Here is a 25,133-nt window from a genome sequence, read left to right as displayed (position 1 = left end):
AAGAATTTGAAAAAAACAAATCAGAGGTTGATACTTTATCCAAACGAATTGAGGAAGCAAATTGGGGTGATATTACAATGAAAAACTATGATATCCTGAACAAAATCTTGGATGAATATGAAGAGGACATAATCCAAAGGAAAAATCGCAAATTTAGACAAGTTTTTCAACCGTGTGTTCGCTGATGTCTTTGAAGGTGTGATAACTGACTAAAGCACTTTGCACATTTACTGCACTTGAATGGCTTTTCCCCTGTGTGTATTCGCTGATGTGTTTGAAGGTTTGATAAGTGAGTAAAGCACTTTGCATATTCACTGCACTTGAATGGTTTTTCCCCTGTGTGTGTTCGCTGATGATACCTTAATGCTGAAGAGTCACGAAAACTACTGTCACATTCACTACAATGATAAGGTTTTTCCCCCGTGTGTGTTCGCTGATGATTTTTTCGGGCTGATATCTGACTAAAGCTCTTCCCACATTCACTGCACTTGAATGGTTTTTCCCCCATGTGTGTTCGATTATGACGTTTTCGGTCTGATATCTGACTGAAGCTTTTCCCACATTCATTGCACTTGAATGGTTTTTCCCCTGTGTGTATTCGCTGATGTTTTTGAAGCTTTGATAAGGGAGTAAAGCACTTTGCACATTCACTGCACTTGAATGGTTTTTCCCATGTGTGTGTTCGCTGATGATACCTTAATGTTGAAGAGTCGCGAAAACTACTGTCACATTCACTACAATGATAAGGTTTTTCTCCCGTGTGTGTTCGCTGAGGACGTTTCCGGTCTGATATCTGACTAAAGCTCTTCCCACATTCATTGCACGTGAATGGTTTTTCCCCTATGTGTATTCGCTGATAATTTTGGAGGTTTGATAAGTGTCTAAAGCACTTTGCACATTCACTGCACTTGAATGGTTTTTCTACTGTGTGTGTTCGCTGGTGATACCTTAATGCTGAAGAGCTGCAAAAACTACTGTCATATTCACTACAATGATAGGGTTTTTCCCCCGTGTGTGTTCGCTGCTGACCTTTTAGGTCTGATAACTGACTAAAGCTCTTTACATATTAATTGCACTTGAAAGGTTTTTCCCCTCTGTGTGTTCGCTTATGTCTTTGATGTTGTGATAACCGACTAAAGCACTTTGCACATTCACTGCACTTGAATGGTTTTTTCCCCCATGTGTGTTCGATTATGGCATTGAAGGTGTGATAACAGACTAAAGCACTTTGCACATTTACTGCACTTGAATGTTTTTTCCCCTGTGTGTGTTCGCTGATGTTTTTGAAGGTGTGATAACTGACTAAAGCACTTTGCACATTCACTGCACTTGAACGGTTTTTCCCCCGTGTGTGTTCGTTGATGTGTTTGAAGGTGTGATAACAGACTAAAGCACTTTGCACATTCACTGCACTTGAACGGTTTTCCCCCGTGTGTGTTCGCTGATGTCTTCCAAGGTGTGATAACTGACTAAAGCACTTTGCACATTTACTGCACTTGAATGTTTTTTTCCCTGTGTGTGTTCCCTGATGATACCTTAATGCTGAAGAGTCGTGAAAACTACTGTCACATTCACTTCAATTATAAGGTTTTTTCCCCGTGTGTGTTCGCTGATGACGTTTTCGGTCTGATATCCGACTAAAGCTCTTCCCGCATTCATTACACTTGAATGGTTTTTCCCCTGTGTGTATTCGCTGATGATCTTGAAGGTTTGATAAGTAACTAAAGCACTTTGCACATTCACTGCACTTGAATGGTTTTTCCCCTGTGTGTGTTCGCTGATGACACCTTAATGCTGAAGATTCGCGAAAACTACTGTCACATTCACTACAATGATAAGGTTTTTCCCCCGTGTGTGTTCGCTGATGATTTTTTCGGGCTGATATCTGGCTAAAGCTCTTCCCACATTCACTGCACTTGAATGGTTTTTCCCCCGTGTGTATTCGATTATGACTTTTTCGTTCTGATATTTGACTAAAGGTCTTCCCACATTCATTGCACTTGAATGGTTTTACCCCTGTGTGTATTCGCTGATGTTTTTGAAGGTTTGATAATTGACTAAAGCACTTTGCACATTCACTGCACTTGAATGGTTTTTCCCCTGTGTGTGTTCGCTGATGAACCCTTAATGCTGAAGAGTTGCGAAAACTACTGTCACATTCACTACAATGATAAGGTTTTTCCCCCGTGTGTGTTCGCTGATGACGTTTTCGGTCTGACACCTGACTAAAGCTCTTCCCACATTCATTGCATTTGAATGGTTTTTCCCCTGTGTGTATTCGCTGATGGTTTTGAAGGTGTGATAACTGACTAAAGCACTTTGCACATTCACTGCACTTGAACGGTTTTTCCCCCGTGTGTGTTCGTTGATGTGTTTGAAGGTGTGATAACAGACTAAAGCACTTTGCACATTCACTGCACTTGAATGGTTTTTCCTCTGTGTGTATTAGCTGATGTCTTTTAAGTTTTGATAACTGACTAAAGCACTTTGTACATTTACTGCACTTGAATGGTTTTTCCCCTGTGTGTATTCGCTGATGTGTTTGAAGGTGTGATAAGTGATTAAAGCACTTTGCACATTCACTGCACTTGAATGGTTTTTCCCCCGTGTGTATTCGCTGATGTTGTTGGAGGTTTGATAAGTGACTAAAGCACTTTGCACATTCACTGCAATGATATGGCTTTTCCCTCGTGTGTGTATGCTGATGTATCTGTTGGACTGATAACTGACCAAAGCTCTTTACACATTCACTGCATTTGAATGTTTTTTCTCCTGTGTAGGTTTGCTGATGAAGCTTGCATAGTGATGACAAACTAAAGCTCTTTTTGTATGTGTATGATTCCTCTTTCTTGGTTAGTGTCTGTGGGTCGGGTATATATTTGTCTATATCCCATGACTGCATTTCCTGATGGGCCGACATGTCTGATAAAGCACTTGGCTTTTTCTCACACACTTATGTGTGTAGTATTTTCCACGTTTGAATTCTGTTTTAACAATAAAATGCAATAGCCACCAAATATTTGCCACACTCCTAATATGTAGAAGGTATCTTTGTAGGCGATTGTGCCTTTAGATTGGATTATGGCAATGCACGCTTGCGTGTAAAGATGTATCTTCCTTCTGGCCGGTGCAAATCGGGACAGTCTGTTGTATTGTAGATATAAGAACTCCTCTTTCCTTTACTTGTCAGTTGTCTGGCTCCGTTCTGTTGTGCTCTTCTCTGGTTACTGTGGTTCGGCCAGAAAGAGTTTAGAATTCACCTAGAGCACGGAATGATGGCTTATAATCATCTTAGAAAACAGAGCACTGCGGTAATCACATCATACCGCTCCCATGATCAAAGCTGGTGTTGGACACTTGTTTATACAGGAGGCGGTTTGTTATTGTTGTTGCCTTTATTTTAGTAAGGTCATTTCTTCGTCTTGTGGCGTGGAGGTGCAAAGCTCAGACTCTTACAATCACTGAACTGCCCTTGATGCTTCATCCGGGATCTGTCAGTTTGTGTGCAGGTTCCTCTGTCCCCGACTGCGCTGATGTTTTCCTGAATACTGGACCTCATTATTTCTGCTATTATTGAAGAGTTACAGCCTTCGCTTCATTTTTGATGGTCATTTCACACATTCAAGGCTTGTTTTCTGTTGGATGTAAAGATATTTAAAATTACTAAATGGAAACATAATGGAATGAGAATTCACAATGTTTAACTAGTTGTAAAAGACACTCCACACAATGCAGCGCTGCCCTCCCCCCGCGAGGCTACGCTGCGTGGCGCGACAGGAAGGAAACAGGAGAGCACCATATTTTCAGAGATATGGCTCTCTCCTTTCCTTTCCCTTGCACCAGCACTGATTACAGAGGGCCTGCGCCATGCACACACCTTAGCACCAGAGCACTAGGGTGTGTGAGTCTGTGAGTCCAGCATGGGTTTTGTACAGGAAGGACACCCTTCCTGTACAAATTACTATGCCTCGACACGAGGGAAAGCTTATACCATTTTGCATACGTGTTGCACAGTGCAGCACACATGCAAAGTCAGAAAAGGAAGAAGAAATAAAAGCATTTCTCCTTCCTTGCACCTAGTTTTGTGGTTGCACGAGAACACCCATGCACCAACCTTGGCAGGCCCCCATGGCACAAAGTAATAGCAAACAATGCTATGCGCAGTCTTACATTACTTTAACGTTATTTCCAGTGCTAAACAAGTTTAGCGCTGGAAAGTAAATTAGGAAAATAAGATTTTGCGCCATTTTGTGCCTCTTTTGTGACGCAAACACAGTGCAAAATCTTAGTGAAGCTCCCCCTTCTTCTTTATCGCTTTTGAAACTTTGCAAGGAATATTTCATCATACACAGATATTTAACTAAATGTTCTGTTGATCAGGTGACATTTTATTAATGTCTGGAAAAGAGGTGATTTACCAATGTTTACAGAGTAACTGAGCAAAGTAAGGGCACTCACGGAGCACCCAAGTGCTTGAGGTATAGCTTAAGATAGACGCATATGGTCAAGATTTCATTTAAACAACAGTAGAGTATAGAAAAAGAGATGGATCAGGCTGGGCTGTAAAATTTCCAGTAACTCTTTACGAAGTATACAACAAAAGTAACTCCATTTACACACTTTTTCTCATTCTTTCCGATTTACTTAAGATCATCTCAAATACCAACTCCTGTCTTTACCTCGCTGTTCATAAGTCACCTTTGGCACATTCAACAGCTCCCTTGGTTCAAGCATTTCTGGTTTCTACTAACCTGGAAGATTGGAACATTATTGTGAGTTGAGGGGTGTTTCCTATCGCCATAACATCTGTCCATCTCCCTGAAACTAGTGTAGCTTACAGCACCCGTTTCTGGCCCTGAAAGACAACTTTAAAAAGCAAGTCTTTAGTTCTTCCTAAGTTAGATAAAGTTCTGTAAGATGCAGCTCCTTCTTTTGTGTAAAACAGAGCGAGGGGTTCACTGTAAGGCCCGTCCTTTACATTATAAGCGCAGATATGGCAAACAAACGTTGAGTCATATAATTTAATATTCAACGATATCAGTCATTTACTACTTGTAGAGAATCCATCACAACCAATAATTTACCTGACATATCACCACAGCAGATGTGTGCCTATTACTCTTTTTACCCCCTTTTCCAACATTTCCAACATTACCCCCTTTTCCAACATTACATGGCATGGTGGAGAAGTGTGGCTCACTGGTTAGAGGAGGCAAACCTGGAAGCAGAGGTCAGCCTGGGACCAGGGTTCAATTCCCGGCTCGGCGGGGTCTTGAGTCCTAAAATGTCCATGGACTCGACAATTCTCGCTCCGGTGCCTACTCGATTCACGGGTTCACACTCTGCGACTCTGGGCAATAGCTTGCTTAATCTCCATAAGGACCCCTCGCGGCGGGATGCCTGGCTTTCACCTTGCGGATACCCTGCCGGGGTTATCTCACAGGGGAATACCAGGACGGGTTCCCTAAGCAAGCGCTTAAAAACCGCTTGGTGATTTGCGCTATATAAATTCCTGTACATTTACATTTACATCTGGCATGATGTTGTCCTTTTGGGACCCAGGATGCCATTTGTGACCGGATGGGCATTTTGAAGAGTGAGAGGAGGTGTCAGTTATCCACAGGTGATGCTGCATTTATACCTTTCCATATTTATCATATTCAAGTTTACCTAATTTCCTGTCCTTCGGCCCCCCTACTGCTCTCTGGCTGCACACTCACTCTGTGGGGTTCATCAGAAGTCAGATAACTGCCTCATACTCACAAGGCCATGGATTTCACTTCTTCTACAGCACTTATTGCAGACAAAGGGCCTAGTTAGGAGTTTGTCCAACAGATTATTGCCTCACGACTAGGGGTGGGTGAAGAATTCAGCTCTGCCGGCAGACCTCGCAAAGTTTTGCCCAAGAGTGCGGAGTTGGTCCAAAAAACTCCATGCAGAACAGAATTATTTTCTCAAGCGGTTCGCCACCGGTAAGGTGGTGAGCGCTTGTGAGAAAATATAACACGATAGACCTCCTCTTGGCGAGATTTCTCATTGCGGGAGGTCACGGCAGGTCGCGACCACTCAAGTGTTAAAATCTGCCATTCTCGTTGATGAAGCTGCCTTTCGATTAGAATATCAATTAGAGCGGCAGAAAGCAGCATCGCCCTCTGAAACGACGCGTAGTGCTGTTCTTGCTGATTTTACAGTGGGGGTTAAACTCCTGGCATTAAAAATCAGTGAGAGCAGTGCAACTTAACAAACTCTGCCACTAGCAGAAGTCTGCAGAATGCGGTGGAGTTTCCCTGGCACTTTGTGGAGTTCCGCTGAGTAAAACTTTGCAAACTAGACCAAGGCATTATCAAAGCGTGACAGATATCCTGTCTGCCTTATTATAATTGCCACAGGATGTAATGCATTTTTAATGGGTCGGGCAGGATACCTGTCACATTTGTGATGGAATAAACAATCAGCTGAAATCTAAATCAGGCCTCTGGTGTACATTGCGTCCAGTCTGGCTAGCTGGGCTTCAAGGATCTTGTGGTTTGTGGGTCTCTCACTACTTTGAGGTCACCACCAGGCAGACCTTCCGTCAACTGTGCCCTGTGCAGATCTTCATTCCAGGCAGAAAATCCGTCAGCTGCGCCTTGTATGGATCTTCCTTTCTTGACAGGTGTTCTCTCTACTGTGCCCTGTGCAGATCTTCATTCCAGGCTGGACTTCTATCAGCGGTGCCCTGTGCAGATCTCTTCTGTCAGCTGCGCCTTGAGCGGATCTTTCTTCCAGGCAGGACCTCTGTCAGCTGCACCTTGGGCGGATCTTCCTTCAAGGCGGGACCTCTGCCAGCTGTGCCCTGTGCAGATCTTCCTTCCAGGCGGGGGCTTCTGTCAACTGTGCCTTGTGCAGATCTTCCTTTCTAGACAGGACTTCTGTCAGATGTGCCCTGTGCAGATCTTGCTTCTAGACAGGACGTGTGCAAATCTTTCTTCCAGGCAGGACTTCTGTCAGCTGTGCCCTGTGCAGACCTTCATTCCAGGCGGGGGCTTCTATCAGCTGCACCTTTTACAGATTTTCCTTCCAGACGGGGGCTTCTGTCAGCTGTGCCTTGTGCAGATCTTCCTTCCAGGCAGGGACTTCTGTCAGCTACACCCTGTGCAGATCTTCCTTCCAGGCAGGGCTTCTGACAGCTGTGCCTTGTGCAGATCTTCCTTCCAGGCAGGGCTTTGTTCCTCAATGATCAGTTCAAAGGTCAGGAGAGGTAGAACTGGTCCAGGTCATCTTCTTTATTGCAGTTCAACTGGTCAAGCCACAGAGGTCGATCTCTGAGATGAAGGAGAGTCTGGATTTTCTGAGCTCCGTAGAGCATTGAGACAGTTCTACCGCATCCAGCACACACTACAAGACTCCAAGAGTCAACGCTACCAGTGCTGCTCCAAGGTTTGATTCACCCACTGTATCTGAACATCCCCTGGCAAATTCCAACTAGAGAATAAACATCCTGCCTGCACCAGCAGAGTGCAGAAAGCTTTTCAAGCACCTCGACGTAAATGGACTTTCTCTATCTGTCGTAACTGAAGATGTTAATCCTTGGTAACATCTATCCGCTATGGACAAGGTCCTCCATTTTGCTATCAGAATGTAACTCCTCCTGCGCAGACCCAAACCCTCTAGTCCGTAGTGCATGAAGCTGGGTGGTTCTCACCCAAAAGAGGGCCCTCCACAAATTGCTGACATTTTCTTACACCCACTGGACAGCCGTGGCAACACACAGACCAACTACACCCCCTCAGGGATCACCAGTCCATCTGCCAGGATCAAAACTCAGATCTTTCAACCTTCTCTGTTACCGTCTTTGGAACGGCCTGTCTCTGGGATTCGTGGAAGCTCCACACCCAGTGAGCTCAGAGTTGCCTTGTAAAACCATCTCATGAGAGTGGGAGAAAAGAACATTAAGTGACACGCACTGCACAGACGTGTATATAAATCTACCATTATCATTCCATGACCCATTGTCCTACTGCTGATGTTTTGACATGGATGTTTTGCCGGCTATCACAGCAGCTTCTTCATTTAAAATCTTACTCATCAGTTAGTTTTCCATCATACCTACTTACCTATGTACTGTTTCTGACCCTACAACATCTCTGGCAGACATGCTGTGCTGTCTGTTGCTTCATAAATGGGAAGTAGATTGCTACTGCTGTAGCGTAGTTCCTATATTCCCTATAGGCACTGTGCATTGGAATAATATATCCTATACAATAGACGTAGGACTGAGGTCAACTAGGTCTCTATCGAATATACTAAACTTAATACTGAGTGCCAGCTAGCTCAGAGGTCACTAGAAACTTTCTCGAATTCACAAGAAGGGATTAGTTTCTGACAACCGCATAAACATGACAACTTTGTTTTCTAAGAATAAGAAACATATCTCTAGAGTGGCGGAAACAATAGATACATATTTCATTCAGTCAATCGTGCATGCTTCGTTTCAACAGAGTTTGTAGAGAAATAGAAAGACGGGCATTTTCAATAAAAAGGTTTTTTGAACAGTCTTCTTTCTCATACAAGAGAAGTGAACTGCTACTAATGTTAAGCAGACTGCAAAGTATAATGCGTACAGTGAGAATAGTATTATAAAATAATACTGTAAGAGAATTGTATGGTTTCGAAGCCATTTAAAAATACATACATAAATACACAGGCTAAAATACTCAACTGGTGCTTCTCAAATACGCCTACTTCGATGTACCTAACCTAAGTCTAGTACGAGGGAAGAAGTAAGTATTGTGTAGCATAGGTTTCGTTTTCTTTGCCAAGAATCTATCCAAGATTTCTCTAGGTTCTAATCAGCTCCATACCTTAGTTAGAATGAAGGAGGTCTGGTATCTCTGTCTCGGGAATCGATTTCCCTACACCCCGCAAGGGGAGCTTGGAAACACTGGAGCTGGATTCTCGGCAGGAGAAGAGATAGCTTCCTAATCAGTGCGTCAGCTGGAGGGTCGGCCTCCGTCGGCACTTGCTGTAGCGAGCTCCGTCGGGCAAGTAGATAGTCGAACTGCTCCGAACCACTGTGTCTCGCTAGAGCAAGTGGAGGTATATTTACACCTTGAAGGTGTCTAGGAATGCCATAGTTTGACATAAGTCGGGCATAATAACGTCAGGAAAGAACCCCTAGGGAATAGTTGTTCTTTGCAAAGTACATGAGTTCTTGAACAAATCAATATTCGAAAAGGGGAAGTTCCCTAACTGCTTCAGCCAATTTTCGAAGAAATCGTTGTGATGTTTGGTATGGGTAGAAGTAGCCATGAATGTATTTGGTCTGCATGGGGTATGTCTAAATAAGGACTTGATTTCTATGCCTATATAAGGGCAATGCAAATTGTACCTATATAAGTGCATGAATCAGGAAAATTCACTTGGAGCCTAAAACGCCACACAACACCCACTCCACTTTATTATGTATGACATTACTAAGTTATAATCACATAAAAACATATCTAAACATGATGCGTTAAAACCCACCCAAAATACATAAAAATGCATTGGCTGTACATGAAAAAGAGCATTTGTGCTGTATGCATTTCAAAGCAATGTTTCATTCAAAAGCATACATTTTTGACATTTGAAAATGCTATCCGAATGAATCACGAATATACATTTATGAAATGGCTCTTCAATACAGAAAAAAAGTCGAGCAGGTTATATGAACTGTTTGTATGAGGACAAGGTCAATTATTGTCTCTTGGAAGTCTATCAAAGAAATCTAGTTCTCTATGAATAGTTTTACTTTAAGCAGATTACTTGGTGCCCAAAATTTAAAAATATGAATTTGGAAAACCAAAAATTAATCATAGGAAAAATAGAGTCCCAAAGTTAGAACTTTGTTTGAAAAATGAAGGTCGAATTCAGAGTCTCTCAGAACACTGCGTGCCAAATCAAAAGTCAGTGTTAGGGCTTGGAGAAAACATCAAGTCTTCTAAGTCTGTAAAGAATTTGTCTACCATCGTAGGTGAAAGTTGGATTACCGCACATTTCAAAGTAGATGTGCGTCTGTTGTTCCTCGTACCTCACCATTAGCATGTTGCATCTGTGAGATCTCAATGAATGCCGTCATCAGGATTGGTAGCCGCTGGAGACAACACAGTACATGAGCCGTTACTGGTCCAAGCAAAGTATCAACTTCCATTGGCATGACTGATGGGAGTGTCAGACAGATGTCTAGCACGCATTCCTCTCCACATAGCAGGCATCATAGAACAGGTTAGATGCAATCTTGCCATATTGGTCTGAATGCTAGAATGCTAGAAACCATGTGGTATTCAATTCTCTTAAACAAGTTAACCTCAAAATTTAGATTATGCGCTCATGACACCTCATCGCCAGAAGAGTGTTCTCCAAGGTGATCTGGGCGTCGTTGGTGAGTTGGCTTGCCATATCGGAGCAGAAGGAGCAAAAATAGTATCCCTGCTGCGAGCCCCAAAACGAGAGGCAGTCTGCCAAACACCGAGTGCACGAAGTTTGGAAATATACCTAGGACTGCTTGAAAAGGTGCTAACAGTCCCGAAAAAACGGTCTTAAATACATGTACAATACCACTCATATCAGACATGTTTAAGATATGACCTAACATTTCCGAGAAATGTTTAGGGCAGTTCGTTGTTAAAAGGGCATGTATCTCTGCAGAAGTCCTTACAACTTGCAGATCATACATCTTTTTGGCAGAGGTCAGTGGCACCGTTTTCTGTAAAAGAATGGCTTTCAGTCTGCTTAAAGTATCAATTCGTTTAGAAGAGATGTTCAGTGAAGGCCATAATGGCGACTCCCCGTCTGTCTTTGTTTTAGGAAACAATACTTGCATACAGCAAGTGACCCTGGCTGACACAGTTACGAGATAGGCTATTCCTGACAACATGCCGCAGCAGCTGTGATCATTCAACACAATATAACTTCCATTAGACAGTTGCTTAAAAATTGGATCAATCACCGCAGCTGGTGAACCTTGCAGGAGGTAGGATAAGTTATTTGTGGAACCATCGCAGGCCCTGTGTAAATTAATATCCCGACACATGAGTGAACCGCTTAGTGCATTTTCCCAATTTGTATCACTAAGAAACACTACTTTACCCCCACTCCAACATCTGTGTGTATAAGGTAAATCCCAGGATGTCTTGATGTATTCTTTACTCAACCTTACATATAGGCCTGCTGGTATATGTTTTAAGCAATACTGAAAATGGAAAATCGTCATAGGCAGAGTGATTGTACCATGTTTTATCCATTCTGTCGCTGGTTTCTCAGAAACAGTTAATGGCAATCTTTCCAGTTTTTCAATGCTCAGCACCGTATACTCTGCTCCCCTCTGTGCCAGTGTGATTTATTTATCTGTAAGGTCAAATTCAGAAAACAATGACGTGGTGTTGATTAAACTCCAAGGCATATAGCCTGAACGAAGGTTTTGCAATGTCCAGCCCAAAAGCATGATAGAACACAATTGTGATTGACCATGTTGTAACATGACCAAGTCCTGTTCCATTATGTCTATGGCAAAGGATAGTATGCAGTCCAAAGAATATAAACTGGATGACAGAGTCATTAACCCATTGTCAACTACAGGGAGAGATTTCTCTGAGATAATACGATCAATTTCTCATATACGTTCTGCTGTCTCTGCTTGCGTAATCTTCCATGCTACATTATAGGCAGCTGTGAGGAGTGGGGTTGGGGGGGGGGGGAATGAGAAACGTCACGAATAGAAGTCTGTGTACAACCGTTTTATTCGGTATGACAGTACTTAGTAGGTCTCATGGGTGTATACAAGGGGATGTCCAACAAGGCACACAACACGAGAGTCCCGGGCTCCCTCCTCTGATGATTTTCCGGTGGCTTCAATTCCCGTCTTGGCTTTACCAGGGCTGGTCGCTGGTCCAGACGTAGGCTCGAGGAAAGGAAAAGAGACAGCCGCGTTAGTGGCTGGGAACGATATGTAACGAGTGGGAGGGGGGTAGGGGAGTGAGGGATCACCAGGGTGCTACCACCATTTATATCAGGCTTTCAGTATCGGCGGAAAACAGTGCACGGAGCGTGTGACCACCCTCAGGCTACCCCGTCCCACCCCGTGATTTAAACAAGCCCTGAAAGCGCCCTCGTACCTTGTGGAGCCACACTTCTCCCCTGGAAGTGTGGCAGGGCGGCTCGTAGTATCGTTGGCCTCCTGGCTTGTTGAGTCTCGGCTCCACGGGTCCCAGTAGCGGTTCTTCGGTACTTCCTCCTTCTTCGTCCTTGGCGTTCTCCTTCTGCGTCGGTTGGCTTCCGAGAGGTTCCGCGCCGACAACCAGAGACGGGGCTTCCTTAAACGCCCCCTGCACGTCTGATTGGTCCGCTGCAGATGACGTTTGTTCACCTGATTGGCCGACTGTGGGGAATGCCGGTGAACACACCCCCAGCGTCACGGTAGGCAGATGCAGTGACGGGGAAACCCAGGAAACGTCCAAAGGGTCCTGCGGACGGGGTGGAAAGGAAGAAACGTTAGCAGGTACACCCCGTCCGTCCGAGTCAGGGAGCTCGTCCGGGTCAGGGAGCTCGACCCCGGGACACATCCCACCCCCACGATTGACCCAATCGGGGGAAAGAGGGTAACGGGAGAGAAAGTCAACATTCCCCTGCAGAGAACCCTTCCGGTGACGGACCTCAAACTGGAAGGGCTGCAGAGCCAAGAACCAACGCAGGACTCGGTCATTATTCCCTTTGTTACGGTGGAGCCAGGTCAAAGGAGCATGGTCCGTATACAACACAAACGGCCTCCCCTCGAGATAGTACCTCAGTTTTTCCATTCCCCAACGGACAGCCAGGCATTCCTTTTCGATCGTAGAATACGCCTGCTCCCTTGGAAACAACTTTCGGCTGATAAAGAGCACAGGCCTCTCAGCCCCTTGGACATCCACCTGAGAAAGAACAGCTCCGATGCCAACCCCTGAAGCGTCCGTCTGCAGAATGAACGGTTTAAGGAAATCAGGGGAAATGAGAACAGGGGAAGAAGTCAGAGCATCCTTTAAAGCCTGGAAAGCAGAGGTGTGAATGACAGAGGGGGCCGGAAGCGAAGAGGACTTCACATTTTTACCGAGGAGATCAGTGAGAGGACCGGCCAGACTAGAAAACTGAGCAATGAACCGGCGGTAATAACCCACCAACCCCAAGAAGGCCCTGAGCTCTTTTTTTGTAGAAGGGTAGGGTAACGCCTTGATGGCTTTGAGTTTCTCGGTCTGGGGTTTAATCTGACCGTCCCCTAGAAAGTAACCTAGATACTTGACCTGTGGAAAAGCAAATCGAGATTTTTTTGCATTGATGTGCAGATTGGCATCCTTCAAACTAGACAGTATGTTCCCAAGGTGTATCAAGTGGTCGTCCCATGTCTTGCTAAACACTACAATGTCGTCTAAATAAGCCGACGCATATTGTAAATGAGGTGCCAGTAGCGTATCCATGACTCTCTGAAACGTTGCTGGCGCCCCATGCAACCCAAAGGGAAGTACCGTAAAGTGGTAATGACCAGAAGGGGTGGAGAAGGCCGTCTTTTCCCTATCTTTAGGTGCAAGGGGTATCTGCCAATATCCCTTGGTGAGGTCTATGGTGGTGATATAACGGGCCTCACCAAGACGTTCCAGGAGTTCATCGACCCTAGGTAAGGGATAGGCATCTTGTTTAGACACCCTGTTAACGGCCCTGAAGTCTATACAAAAGCGGATGCTACCGTCAGGCTTCGGTACCAACACCACTGGGGAGCACCAGTTACTGTGGGAAGGGACTACGATCCCGGATTTTAACATGCTTTGTACCTCGGCCTGGAACGCCAGGTGTCTTGCCTCTGGGATCCGGTAGGGTTTTTGCTTTACGACAGTGTTTGGAAGTGTAGGTATACAGTGTTCCGCTAAGTGTGTACGGCCCGGTTGGTCCGAGAACACTTCTGAACAAGACAAAAGCAAGGACATGATTTCTTTTTGTTGTGTAGCAGGCAGATCAGGATTAATAGGGGCATCACCGACTGTATGGTTCGTATCGGATACAGAAGACACCACATTGACTGTCTGTGGGGGTTTCCCTAACCATTTTTTAGAAGGTTGATATGGTACATTTGAGTTTTGCCCCTTCTTAACTGTACCAAGTAAGTAGTGCGTCCTATTTTCCTCACAATTTTGAAGGGTCCTTGCCACTCCTTCTTCATTTTATGTGTAGAGGAGGGTAATAAAATCAGAACCCAATCGTCGACATCCAATACCCTCCATTTTGTACCTCGATCATACAGGGTTTTCTGTTTGGTTTGGGCTATGGCTAAATGGTCGTGGGCAAGCGTTCTAAGTTTATGTAACCTGGTCTGCAGCTGTCGGGTATAATCTAATAGGGCCTCAGCTTCCTGTGCTCCCTCAGCTTCCCAACTATCTTTAGTTATTTCAAGAAGTGTTCTAGGGGGTCTTCCGAACAGTAGCTCAAATGGAGAGGTTCCTAGACTAGACTGTTTCTGACTACGGAGTACAAAGAGGGCAAGAGATAGTAACTGATCCCAGTTCTTTCCATCACCAGACAGGAGTTTTTTTAACGTTAGCTTGAGGGAGCCGTTGTATCGCTCAACCAACCCGTCTGTCTGGGGGTGATACACAGATGTTTTGATGTGTTTGATGTTCAATTGCACACAGACCTGTTGCATCAAACGGGAAACAAATGGGGTGCCCTGATCAGTGACAATCTCCCTTGGAAAATCCATACGAGAGAACACCTCCACTAACCTCTGGGCTATCGCTGCTGAGGTAGCTGCCTTAAGAGGAAACACCTCAGGATATCGGGTGGCGTAATCAACCAACACAAGAGCGTACTGGTGTCCTCGTGATGACTTCGGCAAAGGGCCGATTAAGTCCATACCTATACGATCAAATGGGACTCCTATGATAGGCATGGGGACCAAAGGTACAGGAGGAGGAGTGTAGGGGTTCCGTTTCTGGCATATTCTACATTCCTGACAGTATTTCTGGACTTGGGCGTAAATTCCTGGCCAAAAGAAATGTCGTAATATGGACTGTCCCGTTTTTTCCACCCCAGAGTGACCGGCTAACAGATGAGCATGTCCAAAAAACAATATCTGGTCACGAAAGTCATTCGGGACCAACAGTTGGGGCTCGGCGTCAGCTTTAGCGAGCCGATAGAGCAGGCCATTTTTCTCAACGAATGTAGGATAACATTTAGTGGATGGATCTTGTCCATTTCGTGCGAGCTGCCATGCATTGGTGAGACTTGTATCATTCAATTGGGCAGTCCGGAAATGGGTGTCCCTGGCCCAGGGTTCTGCTGCTAACAAAGTATCACGGGGAAGGGACAAGTGTTGGAGAGTATCTAACAACAGAGTTGTAAAGGAAGGATTATCTGTCCCTATGATTATGGGTTCTGGTAGTCCAGACATAACCCCTACGGTGGCTTCCATGCCTTTCCCTGAGGGAGTGTACAATGTGACTCTGGCTACGGGATACTCCTTAACATCCCCATGGACGCAACGAATGTTGACCTGTTTCCCCGGAATGAGCGAGTTTTTATCTACTAGCTCCTCTCTTATAACTGAGTGTTTACAGCCGGAATCCAACAATGCCCTTATACTAGTACCGTTCAGAGAGACTCGTACATAGAAAGTGGTTCCCGTTTCTTGGGCATACAGGATGGACCTGGGGGCATAGCTCACGTCCATGGGTTTGTCTTCTTTTTCTTTTTTTTTCTACAGAATCGAGCAATATGACCCCACTCTCAGCAGTCATAACATTGGGGTGCAGAGTTTGGCAGTTCAGGGCGTTGGAACCGCACCTGTGGTGGTTCTGGTACTGGTTTTTGAATTTTTTTTCGGGTTTGAGGGGTGGTAAAGTCTTGGTAGGTTTATCAGGTTCTCTCATATAGGGCTTACCCTGAGCCCGGCGTAACAAGTCGCCATTTCTATGGCATGCTCCAGTGTTAAGCCTGCATGTTGTTTAAGCCATCTCTGAGTGCTATAGAGGAGGGCTTCGATGAACTGTTCAAGATACACTTTGTTCATAATGGCATCGATGTTACCTTCATGGGGTTTTAGCCATAAGTCAGCAGATTCCTTCAACTTGAAAAACAAAGTCTTGGGTAGATCCCCGGGAGACCCTTTTTCCTGACGGAAGCGTAGTCGATGGGTTTCCTCATCTACCCCCAACCTATCAAGGATATACTGTTTCACCACTGCATAAGCGGTGGTTCCGTCTCGGTTTACTGTCTGGTACGCTGCCTGGGCCTCACCAATCAATAAGGGCGCCAAATAAAAAGGCCACCTCTCCCCAGGCCAGGAACTGGCTCTCGCTGCTCTCTCAAAATTCAAGAAGAAAGCAAGGGGATCCTCTCCTGGACTGAATTTCTGTAGAGGAACCACAGTGCCTGGGGGTGGGGCGGTAGCCCTTCCTTGACCTAACACGGTCATTAGTTGCGTTTGTCCTTCTGCCAGTTTTAGTATGTTTTCCGACTGGCTCTGGATGGCCTGGGAAAATGCAGTCCGGTCTGCTTCCATTTGGGTTAATATGGTTTCCATTCTGTAGCGGATGGCGTGGTTCCCTGAAGGATCCAAGTCACGGCACCACTTGTGAGGAGTGGGGTTGGGGGGGGAATGAGAAACGTCACGAATAGAAGTCTGTGTACAACCGTTTTATTTGGTATGACAGTACTTAGTAGGTCTCATGGGTGTATACAAGGGGATGTCCAACAAGGCACACAACACGAGAGTCCCGGGCTCCCTCCTCTGATGATTTTCCGGTGGCTTCAATTCCCGTCTTGGCTTTACCAGGGCTGGTCGCTGGTCCAGACGTAGGCTCGAGGAAAGGAAAAGAGACAGCCGTGTTAGTGGCTGGGAACGATATGTAACGAGTGGGAGGGGGGTAGGGGAGTGAGGGATCACCAGGGTGCTACCACCATTTATATCAGGCTTTCAGTATCGGCGGAAAACAGTGCACGGAGCGTGTGACCACCCTCAGGCTACCCCGTCCCACCCCGTGATTTAAACAAGCCCTGAAAGCACCCTCGTACCTTGTGGAGCCACACTTCTCCCCTGGAAGTGTGGCAGGGCGGCTCGTAGTATCGTTGGCCTCCTGGCTTGTTGAGTCTCGGCTCCACGGGTCCCAGTAGCGGTTCTTCGGTACTTCCTCCTTCTTCGTCCTTGGCGTTCTCCTCCTGCGTCGGTTGGCTTCCGAGAGGTTCCGCGCCGACAACCAGAGACGGGGCTTCCTTAAACGCCCCCTGCACGTCTGATTGGTCCGCTGCAGATGACGTTTGTTCACCTGATTGGCCGACTGTGGGGAATGCCGGTGAACACACCCCCAGCGTCACGGAAGGCAGATGCAGTGACGGGGAAACCCAGGAAACGTCCAAAGGGTCCTGTGGACGGGGTGGAAAGGAAGAAACGTTAGCAGGTACACCCCGTCCGTCCGAGTCAGGGAGCTCGTCCGAGTCAGGGAGCTCGACCCCGGGACAGCAGCATAGATACCGGCGTATATGAAATGTTTATGATGCAGTTTCGTAGGTCCTTGTAAGAAGTCCCTTATATCAACGCCATCTTTAAGTAAAGATAAGTGTTGTTTTACTTCCTTTAGTGTAGATTTCTGTAGCCACTCAAGGCGCAGTTTCCCCACACTGTATGATGTTACTATCCCTGGATGTTGTCTCTGGATATATCTTGGATCTGGCCTAGTGAATGTGAACCCTTGTGTCTTTTTCAGGAATCTATCTTGATAGTTGTTTGTGTCTGTGGGCCAGATTAACCATTGTTTTCCAAGAAGGATCTGTTCTGTTTTGAAGAAAAATAGTTTGTACATCGACCCCCCCTTCTGTAGTGTTTTTACTATTTACTATCAGGTGTCGGTGTAGGTATGGACGGATTGTTTAAATCTTTTATCTTGGCTACCCCAAGACAATATGTCTGTTGAACAGTGTCATTCAAAACATTATTTGCTGAGTATTAGTCAGCATACTTTTCATTCCTGTCTTATTAACATTTTTAAAGTAAAATGTTTCTGGATTTGAAACTTTAAAACCTGAAAAGTACGGACACTTGTTATAAAATGTCTTTGAGCTACTCTTTGGTGGCGTAGGACAATTTTCCCATTGGTTATAAGCTAATACATTTCTAGGATTTGCAGATTTATGTAAGAAATGATGACCAGAGTGATTGTTACAATACATTTGTTTGTAATCCGATGAACCTTCTAAGTATTCATGATTCGTAAATTTTGCAGACCTTTCAAAGTCTGACATCATATTATTAACAGTCTCAAAGTCCCAATCATCAGAAAAGGTACTAGATGAAACAAAGTCACTTAAGGAAACCTTGAATTGGTGTAGAATCTTCAACAGCTCTGCAGGACCAAGCATGTCATAATCAGTTCTGTCCCAAGCTATACCACCTGGTATAGGAAAGGCTGTGATGTTCACTAATGACAAGTCTCTTTGTTCACGATGAGATGATTTGTGTGGTTTGAGGAGTAAGTGGATGTTCTTACTTACTGTGTCCTTTTTAACATATCTTCCAGTTATTACTATTCCCAAGGTAAATACAAGAGTCAAACAAAGTAGAAGAAACAGTACACCCAACACAATCCAAAGTTCAATCCATGGTGAAACCAGATAAGTCTTTTCCAATTGATGCAAAAGGTCTGTTGCTCGTTCTTTAAAAGTTCTCTTTACTGGCGTTGTTTCAGGTTCACTGGGATCGTCGGAAAACGTATCAAAGTTAATGAAATAGCCTGAGGCAGTTCTGTCAATTGTCGGAATTGCATCAGTATTCGTGGAAATCGCTGGAACCCCTTGCTCACTTGTCATATTTGTATAGTCAGATGCTATTTCATTGTAGACAGGTGTTTCTTGACAAACTGTTTTTTGGGTCTCAAGAGGTAAAAGTTCCATTGCTTTATTGCATAGTCCTTTTTTTCGCTCTGCAGATTTCTCAAAGGTGATGAGTCTCTCAGTTTGAACTTCTTGGATAGTGGCCAGATTCGGGCATCTGCTACATCTTTGGAGTCCACATGGCCTACTACTTATGATCGGCCACATGATGTGGTTTGCCCAGGTTGATGGACACAAACCTGTTCTCCTTTTTAACAGCAAGGGGCGTTAGTAAAACTGTTCTTGATCCGTGGACTGCTAGGACAGGTACTGGTTGTCTGTAAGAAGGCCCAAATTCCTTCTTGTCTGTGATCTTTTCTCTGACTAGATCCCCAATCTTTGGAATCCAAGCCAGCCTTACTGGGATGGGTGGTTTCTCTTCAGTGGCCGTTGGCTTCAGTAACACGTTGCTTTGGCTTTTCCTTATTTCATTTAAGTCCTGCAAAACCGCTAAACGATCTTTGATATTAAAGGGTTTTTGTTCTACCACTGAAGTGTGACAATCGAGGTCCTCAACAATCATTCTAGTTCCAAAAGGGATTTCATATGGAGTGATTCCCCCTAGAGAACTTCTTGACAGATTGTTAAGACTACGTCGGACACCTATTAGATGTTTGACCCACCGTCACCCGAGCCTAATACCCTAGCTGTTATAGATTGCTTTATGTCCCGGTTTTTTCTTTCCACTACCAAAATTCCCTCAGGGTGGAATGGACTAGAATACAGCAATGCAACGCCCAGATTGGCCATGGCCTCCTTGTAAACTTTTGAGCTAAAGGCAGAACCCTGGTCAGAATGTAGCGTGCCGACTGCGTATGTGCCAATAAAGACTCGCAAATCTTTCATAACAGATTGAGTGTCAGCCGAGCGCTGAGACCACATCCAAATGAATCTGTCCTAATAGTTGTGGGACCGCATTCGTCCATTGGGAAGTCTGCATGTAGATAGTCTAATGCTGTCTAACAATGGTGTCTGTACTGGGCTGGCTACACTGTAGTCAGGTATCTGGCGGCGATCTCTGCTGCGATCTCTGTTGCAGTTTTGGCAGTTAATTACAAACGTGTGAATATGACCATTCATCCCTGGCCACCGGTACCTCTCTTTTAATTCTAGTATAGATTCAAAGATCCCCTGATGTATCAGACCCTCTCCCAAATGTGCTTTGTGTAACACGACAACCTGCTGAATCTCTTGAAACACAGGATGAGTTTGTCTGGAAGTGTATTTAACTGGTTCGTCTTTTTCCTCCAAAACAGATCCCAAAGATTCAAGGTCAACCAATCCCTGTCCTTCCCCTTGTCTATCACTCTGGGAGTTGCTCAAGGCTCCTCCCTCTCTCCCACCCTATTCAACCTTTTCATGGAACCCCTCACTGATCTTCTCAAGCCTCTCCAAGATACACTTCCACATGAATGCTGACGAACCCAAATTTACATCAAAATTCACTCTCTGGAAGACATCAAATCACTCAACTCCACACTACAAAAAACCCAAATCTGGCTGTCCGAAAACCACTTGAAACTTAACTCCCTCAAAACAGAATTCCTTATAATCGCTCCCCCCAAAAAAACTCAAACTATCACAGACTGGATGGAGCACCTAACAGCTCATAGTCGACTCAGCAAAATCTCTAGGGGTAACGCTGGTCAATAACCTCAAGATGCTGAAACACATAAGCGCCTCAACAAAGGGAGCCAACTTCCACCTAAAGACCCAGTGAAAACTAAAGCCCTATCTGCCCGCCTTCGATTTCAAAACAGGAGTTCAAGCATTAGTTATCCCCCGCTTGGAATATGGAGCAGTAACCTTATACGGACTCCCAAGGTCACCGACAGCCCCGCTAAGAGCCACGATCAACTCTGCTGCGAGACTCATCACAGGTTCAGAGAGAAACGCCCACATATCCCCAGACCTGAGAGTCCTAAACTGGCTACCGTTTGAAGCCAGAATTCATTTAAAAATCACTTGTATGACACACAAGGCTCTCTACCACAATGCCCCACAATACCTAGCTCAGAAACTGGTGCTCTCAGCGGGCAGCAGAGCTTCCAGGAGTGCCAAGACTCTTCTCATACAACCTCAACGATTAGCCAAGAAAAAAACATATAACCGGTCCTTTTCCGGTATGGCTTCAAGGATATGGAACGCTCTGCCTAGTGAAACTAGAATGAACCCTTCCTCTGCTTCCTTCAAAAGAGAAGTGAAAGCTATCCTCATGGCTCAATCCACGTGAACTCTATGTTCTATTCACTATACTATATTATTTGCTTCTCTTCGCTTATATTCGTCCTGTTTATCTTTGCTGTTTTGCACTAGCCTCGCACTGCCTTCTCTTGATCTAGATGTATGTATTACTTACTTATTTCGTGGTTCACTATATCGTAATATATGCTGTATATATTTCTACTTGTCATGTAAAGCACTCTGATACTCGCAAGAGTCTTGTTCGCGCTATATAAAACCTTAAAAATAAAATAAATAAATAAAAGCTACTCTACGTTTCTTGTTTGGAATTACTCTATCCCCCTGTGACGGGGCACTTGAACTAGGAGAACCCATGCAGAACAACGCCCCGGAGTGGTGGTCCGCCACTCCCCTCTCACCTTGCCCGTTGTCCCCACAGCTGCCAGAGAACTCGTGGAGGGAGGAACAGGACGGCTGCGGGACAGCATCAGACTCGGGACCGGGCTCCTTTGAGTGGAACGACGAGGAAGGTGCAGCCCCGCCCCTCTACAGCGGAGGGACGTCAAAAGGCGGAAGTGTTTCTGCAACGACGGACGGTGTTTCCCTGGAGGACGAAGACGGTGTGGCGAGGAGAAGAAGCAATGCGAGGGAGTATCCGGAGGAAGAGGACGAGGAGCAGACGAGCCCAGCTGATATCATCAAGCCTGGAGGCCAACGTCTCTGTGCATCGCCCCGCCACGTTCCTGAGGGAGGAGCGTGGCTTAACAAGGTACGGGGCAGAGTTGCGGGGTGGGTGGGACGGAGGAGTCTCCCTACCGAGTAAGCCGCTGTCTAAAGTGTAAATATTATCCCCTGTGCCCCTCCCTTCACGAGCACTGAGAGCACTGCGTTACGTTGGGAAAACCCTCACCGGCACTTGGTTTCCTGCACTCCCCGGCCCCTACGATAATTATACTGGTCATCCCAGTAACCGTTACCTTCTCCTTTTGCTTTCTGGGTATTGTGGTCCCTTCGCCCGAAGAGGAAGACAACAGCTACAGCCACGGTGGGTCGACCCGACCGGAGACCAGAGTAGCCAAAGGTCCTCCTCAGAGTCAGCGGGAACATCGGAGTAGGACAACGGAAGTACCCTGACCACCCCTTGACCTGTACTGTTATCCTCTATACGGACCCCGCGGTCCTTCTAGGGCGTGACTATTCACCTTGATCCAAGACTGTAGCCCCCCTTCCCCCTCCTAAGGACACGGAGAAAGCCCTGTTTGTTATGCAGAGGAAGACCTACATCCCAATAAAACCCTCTTTGAAATCCCTGATTAAGGATCCAATCTTTGTGTTCACCCCTAGCCCTGTAGTCTCTTCAGGGCAGTTCCCAGCCGAGCAACCCCCCCTGGGACAACTGGTGTCAGAAGTGGGATTAGACACATCAACCATCTGCCGCCCCGAGATGGAAGCCCTCATTGACCACATCATTAAAGGCCAGGAGAAATTGGAGTGGGCAGTACAGCAACAGATACAGACCGCCCAAGCAGACAGGGACCTGTTTAAAACCACCATTACCGCCCAACTCGAAGGCCTTAGGAATGTGCCGCCTCCCACACCGGTCATCACAGGAGAGGTACGACAAATCGCCCCTCATCACGCAGGTGTGGCCCTACAAAAGTATATATCAGGAGAGGATCCCGACGCCTTCCTCCTCAATTTTGAGAGGGCGGCCCGGGCTATGGGATGGCCCGAAGAAAAATTGCCTTTTTTCTTAGCTCCTCTCCTCACTGGCGAGGCCCAATCGGCCTATCAAGCTGCGAACCCCCTAGGGAACACCGCCTATAAGACAATTAAGGAAGTTATCCTTGATCATTTGGGCCTAGATCAGGAGGCCTATCGAGTGAAATTTAGGAAGGAGCGGGGAGCACCGGGAGAGAACCCGAAGACCCTCTTCTTCAGACTAAGAATGGCTGCCGATAAATGGTTAAGACCGGATGTGTGCAGCAAGGAGGAAATACTGAACAAGGTATACTTGGAGCAGTTTATGGAGGCCCTGCCTTACGCCACCCAGCGTTGGTTACGTCAGCATGCCAGTCTCGACGTTAACCAAGCCATTGCGATGGCCTCTCATTATGCCCGAGCCCAGCCCCGGACGATAGTATGGGATACCGAAAAAAACGACAAATCACATAAACAGACAATCACTGGGAAGCTGGAGAAGAAACCCAAGAGTGGGACTGAAGTTATTCGGTCCCGACCAACAGGGATGACGTCCCCCATGTCCAGGGGCCCCCAATGTTTCGAATGCGGGGAGTGGGGCCACATAGCCAGGATGTGTCCCCGGAAAAAAACCCCCGAAGAGCCCATGGAGGTCGGCTACCTCCCAAGGACAGTGCTGTATTCGGCGGAACTGGGTATCACATTCTATGTGAGTATGAAGCTTAACGGACTCATGGTAAAGGCCCTCCTAGATTCAGGGTGCCGACAGTCGGTGATCCAGGAACGCTTTGTTAAACCAGAACAGGTTTCCCTTCCTGCCACAGTGTACATCCGCTGTGTACACGGCGATTTGAAGCCTTATCCTGTAGCAGATCTAACCTTGTATTTGCCCCATAGAGAACCTTGCCAGGTTAGGGTGGGGGTGGTGGATTCCTTACCCGAGGATATGATTCTGGGGACTGATAACCCTGAATTCCTTTAACTTTTTAGGGAAACCCTGTCCCCCTCCACCTCTGCGAAAGTCGACACCCCATCCACCTACCTGTCCCCCGAACCATGGGTGATAGATAAGAGTTTCTGCTTCGCCCAGGGAGAAGACAGAACCTTATATAACGCGTGGGAAAGTGCCCAGTCTAGTGAAGGAGCCAGCGCCCCGACAAATCCCAGGTTCTTGATCAGAAAGGAATTGCTGTATCGTCAAGCGCAGTGTGACGGGGATCTCCAATTGTTGGTTCCAAAGTCCTTCAGAGAACAGGTCCTGTTCTTTGCCCATGCACATCTAACAGCTGGTCATGCGGGCAAAGAGAAAACCACGGATGTCATTCTCCGTCATTTCTTTTGGCCGGGGATATACAAGGATGTTCAGGACTATTGTGCCAAATGCGACATATGCCAAAAGAGAAACACCCAAAGACCTAGTGCCGCCCCTCTACACCGGATGCCGATAATAGGAACACCCTTCGAAAGGGTCGGCATGGACCTCATAGGACACCTACCTAAGACACCCCGAGGACACCTGTACGCATTGGTGGTCGTCGATTACGCCACTAGGTTTGTGGAAGCATTCCCCTTACGTACCACCACGACTGCAGCCATTGCTGAGAAGTTTGTTGAATTGTTCTCTAGGGTAGGTTTTCCTAAAGAAGTCCTCACCGACCAAGGAACCCCCTTCACATCCAAGTTAATGAAGGAGGTATGCCGCCTCTTAAACATCAAACATCTGAAGACTTCAGTATACCACCCTCAGACGGATGGTCTGGTCGAACGCTACAATCAAACCCTTAAGATGACCCTGAAGAAGATGTTGAGTGCCGAAGGACCCTCCTGGGACAGGTTGTTACCCCTGGCCCGTTTTGTAATCCGTTCACAAAAGCAGAGCAGCCTAGGCTGTTCGTCATTCGAACTATTGTATGGCCGCCTTCCCAGGTCACTGTTAGAAATGACCAAAGAAATGTGGGAGACAGAGGAAGAACAGGACAAGAAAGGGATGCTGGAGTATACGACCCAGCTGAGAAACAAGCTAGGGAAACTCCGGGATTTGGCCCACTCCTCGTTGGACCACCAACAAGTGAGGTACAAACAGACCTACGACAAAGGGAAGAGGTTACGCAGGATCGCTGTAGGGAAGTGGGCTCTCGTCCTTCTACCCGCCATCAGTAACAGTTCCAAGAGTGAATGGCAAGGCCCTTATCAAGTTATCGAAGCCATAGGGCAAACCACCTACCGATTAAGGCTAACCGCAAAGAAAACACAAACCTACCACATTAACTTGCTAAAAGAGTGGTTGGGACCACCCCCACAAGATGGCCACCTAGTCGTCCCGGCAGCATCTTCCCAGTCCTCGT

The 25,133-nt window shown here is 46.2% G+C and overlaps 1 pseudogene across 1 annotated transcript in view; it reads right to left on the bottom strand.

Moving 5' to 3' along the window:
• Nucleotides 1-960: 960 nt before the first annotated feature.
• LOC144806211 (uncharacterized) overlaps nt 961-25,133 on the bottom strand; it is an 89,627-nt pseudogene continuing 65,454 nt past the window's right edge. The window contains exons 3-4 of the transcript XR_013605726.1: nt 4,752-4,866; nt 961-3,635 (exon numbers count right to left, since the gene is read on the bottom strand). The product of XR_013605726.1 is annotated as an uncharacterized LOC144806211 (transcript). The remainder of the gene's footprint in view (nt 3,636-4,751; nt 4,867-25,133) is intronic.

This window comes from Lissotriton helveticus (genome assembly GCF_964261635.1).
Source record: "Lissotriton helveticus chromosome 1_1 unlocalized genomic scaffold, aLisHel1.1 SUPER_1_unloc_53, whole genome shotgun sequence".
Lineage (NCBI taxonomy): Eukaryota > Metazoa > Chordata > Amphibia > Caudata > Salamandridae > Lissotriton > Lissotriton helveticus.
This window is presented reverse-complemented; position numbering and strand designations above follow the sequence as displayed.